Source organism: Lepisosteus oculatus, chromosome 10 (assembly GCF_040954835.1).
Source record: "Lepisosteus oculatus isolate fLepOcu1 chromosome 10, fLepOcu1.hap2, whole genome shotgun sequence".
Taxonomy (NCBI): Eukaryota; Metazoa; Chordata; class Actinopteri; order Semionotiformes; family Lepisosteidae; genus Lepisosteus; species Lepisosteus oculatus.
In genome coordinates, this window is record NC_090705.1 from 750001 (window position 1) to 754971 (window position 4971).

The window sequence follows — 4971 nt, forward strand, 5'->3', positions numbered from 1 at the left end:
CGACAAAGAAAGATGTTACTGTGTTGAGACTGCAGCACTTTTAAATGCTTTGCAGATAAAGCTTGACGCTTGAAAGTTAAATAGTGGTGGGAGAGAAACATGGTGCATTTTAATACACATATATATATATACACGTACAGCATGTGTATGTATTAAATACTTTAAAAAATAAAAGGAAAAGTGATTAAGCTACCCTCTGTTCTTTTAGACAGACTCTGGCAGTCTGTAAATCAGAGCATGACAGAGTCATGCAAAATTTAGGAACAGTGCATAATGTAGAATTTCTATTTAACTGGGTTATTAATAATTTAAGAGATGTCCCACCAGCTTCTGCATGGTATAAGCACAGAGGACAGTCAGTTAACCCCACCTGCTCACAGTCCCCTGTTCTCTGTGAAATGATCTTTAGCACACTTACCAAGTAAGCAGTTGTATCGATTGAGGTTGGGCTTTGCAAATGAGAAGCATGATTGTGTGTTTTTAAAGTTATGCCTCACAAAATTACTGGCAAATAAAAAGATTTTCTCTCATCAAAGAAATTTAAATCAAATGAACTGTCCTTTGCCAACTGCTGTCCACCCACAAGTTTGACCATATGGTCATGAATAAAATGTATTTTGGGGCATGTGAATCTTCAAAGCTCAGCGCTCAATATTGACCTTCTTAGTTCTCTTTCTTTGCAGGTCTTCTCCAACTATAGATAATGTTTTTGATAAAAGGTTTAATTAGAGCTTTTTGTCATTTTTCGATTGAGAAATCTGTCGTTCTGATACGTCTGGAGCCAGGGAGCTGTAGGAGCTCGGACTGCAGTCTATAGAGGCAGCAGTGTGGGCAGATTTGGAGCACATAGTAACTGCTAAACACCATGGGCTTTATGAATTATTCCATAGTCTCCCTCCGAAAGCATTTAGTAAATGGGGAGACTGGAAGTGGTAGATTTGAATCGCACTTATACTTCCACAATAAATAATGCTGCCCTGACAATGCATGGCTGTTTAGGAAAAGGACTGAGTTTTTTTTTTGCATAATTCCCTCCTTAGCAATTTTGAAATATGACTCTGGGAGCCCAATAATAGAAAGGATTCATCTCTGCTTTGTTCTGGCTGTGATGTCTATGATTGGTGTTATAATTTCCAGTCAATTTCCAGCTTCAGTGCCTGAAAAACATCTACAGGAGCCAGTTAGTTTATTGTTGCAATAAATGGTTTTGTTTCAGTAGCTGAGGTTAGTCAGAGCTGGCTAATGACAGGCTTTAATTAAATGTTCACAACATCTAAATTAAATGTTTTATTCAGGTGGATATTCCTTTTGATTTTTGGCAGTTTTGCTTTTTACCAACAAGTATAAATAAATCAGTTCCATTGCTTGATCTAAACTATGGTTTTTTTGTTACTGACGCAGCGGGCTGGGTGAAAGACGACAGTCATCAGGCGCAGGCCGGTCTCTGTGTCAGGAACAGCAGGGGTGGGCTGTGATGTAAGATGTCCATCATGTTCTTGCCATGATGATTGAGATGCGGCCGTGGAGCCCGTCGAGGTTCCGGGACAGCGGCAGGTCAATGTTTCTTCTCCGAGGCGGAGGGGGCCTGTCTGCAGTGACCGATCGAGAGCCCGCTGCGAGTGTCCCCGGTCGTTCTGTCCCCACGCCTGCGCGTCGCGCCCTGGGACCCGGCCTGTTCGGCGCTCCTGAAGCACGCTCGCCGTTTCCGAGGTCAACCCTGAAAACCGGTTCACACCCTTTTAATCGTTCGTCCACTTTGTTGCGGAGGCTCCGGCCAGCGTTGAGCGGTCCTGCCCTGGCAGCGACTCGTCAGGTGTGAACTGGGTCTTCCGCTGATTTAAACACAGACCCGCCACATCCAGAAGACTTGAGCCTTTATAGGCAGCTAACAGGCTGTGTAAATAGTAGTTTTGACATACTTATTGTGTGTTATGGTATTAAGAAGTCATTGGAAAAGGGCTGTTACTACATTTAATACAATATTTATAACTGATGCTTAAATAGAAAGTTAACATTTGTGTATTCTTGAGAGGGATACATTTTGATTTTCAAAATACAATCTTGGGGAAATTTAAATTAAATTTCCGTGTAATATTATCTACTTTCCCAAATAGGAAAAGAAATAAAATATATTGTTCTCTTGGATATAAATATGACCGTTATCTCTGTATTGATGTCATTAACAGAAAATCAGATATTGAATCATCTCAAGTGATAAATCAAGAGTCTCTCCTTTCCCTTCCCCATTCCCTGGAATTGGGTCCCAGAAGGTAATTGTTTTATTGGAGTGGATTCTGACTCTAAAGCTGGGCTTATGCGAGTGTGATTTAATACTGTCAGGGAAGCGGTTGAGCGTGCACGTTTCCGCACTGGAGCTGTGAGCTGTGACTGGCCGTTGGCTCTGGACTTTGAGCATCTCGGTAGTACGATTGCATGGGACCAGCATGTGTCTCCTCGTTCTTTCGGGCTGCTCGGAATCGCGTAACTTCCACCTATCTGTGTCGTTGTGCTGTAGCCGCTGCAGAAACGGGTGATGCCGTAGGAGGAAAGAGCAGAGCCGGCTGGTGCCCCAGTGTGATCAGCATCACAAGCTCCGATCTAGAGCAGGACCTCTTCCTAGTCAGCGACCCAGAAGGCTGCAGTGATATTTCATCTCCAGGTCGGCCGTGTGCCACTCTGCCCCATAATGACTTCAGGATAATGAGATACTTAAAATTCATGAGAATCTTGCACTTTATTTTTAATTCACAGAAGGTGGAGCAGAGCAGTTTAAACTGCACCATTTAGTTCTTCCTTAGTAGCTGTTTTGCACTGCCCTGTTCCTATATTAGGATTTCAGTACAAGTAAGTTGTCTTTTGTTAAACTTCATATTGCTGGCAATTTCAGTGCCACAGAGCACAATCTGTTACAGCTTAAATACAGCCGAGGAAGCAAAGGCACCTACGTTTCGGTCTGCAGAAGGGTGTGGAAAGGTGACGGGGGAAGTCAGACTGCAGGGCAGCTTCGCGTCCACGTCCACACTGCACAGCTCCTGTGAGGCCTGCTGGTGTTGGTCTCGGAGTAACGTCAGCCGGCCGGACACATGCCTGGGGCCCCTGGGCCGCTCGCTGCGCTGCTGGGCACCCAGCCCCTCTTCTAGAAAGAGCTCCCTGCAGTTACTGTGCTGGAGCAAGAGCAGGCGCTCGCAAACAGGGCAAACGCCCTGTGGCGACAGGCTCCGCTCCGGCCACCAGAGAAAGTCCTCTGAGGACTCCGAGCACCACTGTCCTAATGAGGGGGCTGAGAAAATGTATGGGTTCCAGGATTCAGTGAGACAGAATCATTTATTTGATGATAAAAGTTTGAGAAAATCCCTGCCGAAGCATACTGTAAAGAGCATGCAAAAATTCCCTGTGAAGACCCTATTATTGATTGATTGTTGGATCGATTGATTAATCTGATGCCTCCGGTCAAGGAGACTTGCAAGGGCTGCTGTGAGAAATTGCAGCTGTGAAAGACATTGTTCTGTATGCGTTGGTGGTTTAGTGCTTAATTTCCAGCCCTGTAGTTGTTCATTTTATGCACAGTAAAGTCTGTATACCAGGGTGAATAGATATGTTCCTGAGCAGTGGGTAAAGCTGTTGTTAAAATAAGTTGTAATAAATAATTAGACTTTGGAAAAGAAGTATGCAACTTATCTCTAAATGACTGAGATGTGCTTTTCGCTGACACAAAGGGGTAAAATTACCAATTAGTCTGGAAAAATGTGTTTCTGTAATTCATGTGGTCTGATCATAAAAATGAGGCTCATGAAATATTAAGGAACATAGTCATTTTATCAAGTATCATATAAATCTACATTCAAATTAGTTATTTAAATTAGACTAATAAAGAATGTGGTTGGATACCTTTCAACCTAAATAATGACATGCATGCATTTCTAGTTCTTCAAAACATGGAACTTACTACCCGCTGTATAAACTACCTCGTGGCACAACTGGCGCAGGGCAGGGTACACTACGGACGGGACTCCAGTCCATCGCTGGGCGCACACAGACACACGCCAGGGCCCGTTTTCCCAAGAGCCAGTTAACCCAGCAGCATGTTTTTGGACTATGGGAGGTAACACATAGTTACACATGGTAACACAGGGAGAACGGAGAGAACTCCATATGGAAAAATATATCAGTATACCAATAGCACAATAAAACAATTTGACACATTTTGAATACTGTACATTTCAAATGCTGGCCTCATTCAGAGACACAAGTGTAGACTTTAATATGACATTAGACCCAGGTTTAATCAGAACTCCAAGCTAGTTCAACCAGGTTTGTTCCAGTAGTCATTCATGTTCCAAAACTCACCACTAAGTCCAGGGATACAATTTGGTCAGTAGGAGAATTGAAGCTTTGATGCAGCCCAGGCCTGCACAATCCTCCTCTGGGCAGCGTGACTGTGAGCAGCCCAGGCCTGCACAATCCTCCTCTGGGCAGCGTGACTGTGAGCAGCCCAGGCCTGCACAGTCCTCCTCTGGGCAGTATTACAGTTGTCACTGTTGTGTCTGCTCAGACCCCAGGGTAACTCATCCAGACTCTTTGCTTCTTTAGAAGTGCTGTGGAGTTCAGATCAAGCATTTGCTCTTCCTGCAGTAAGAGATTCTTTGCTTGTTCTTTCAGATCTGGGTGATATGCAGACACTTATTTGTTGTTTGTGCTTCTCATTAGAGGACCTTTGCTCTTCTTTTGGGAATACTACTTGTTTTCCACCTGTGTGAAACCTTTGTCTCACATTATCCTTGGATTTGTGAACTTGGCTCTGGACTCCATAATCATTCCCAGTTCACACAATTAGTATGTTGTTCACAGAACATTACTACATTGGAAATAAACTCTGTGATGGATTGTTGCTATTAATATAATAATGAATTACAAAATTATCAGTCAACCATGTCACATCTCTACAGAGTCCCATGTACATAATAAAATATG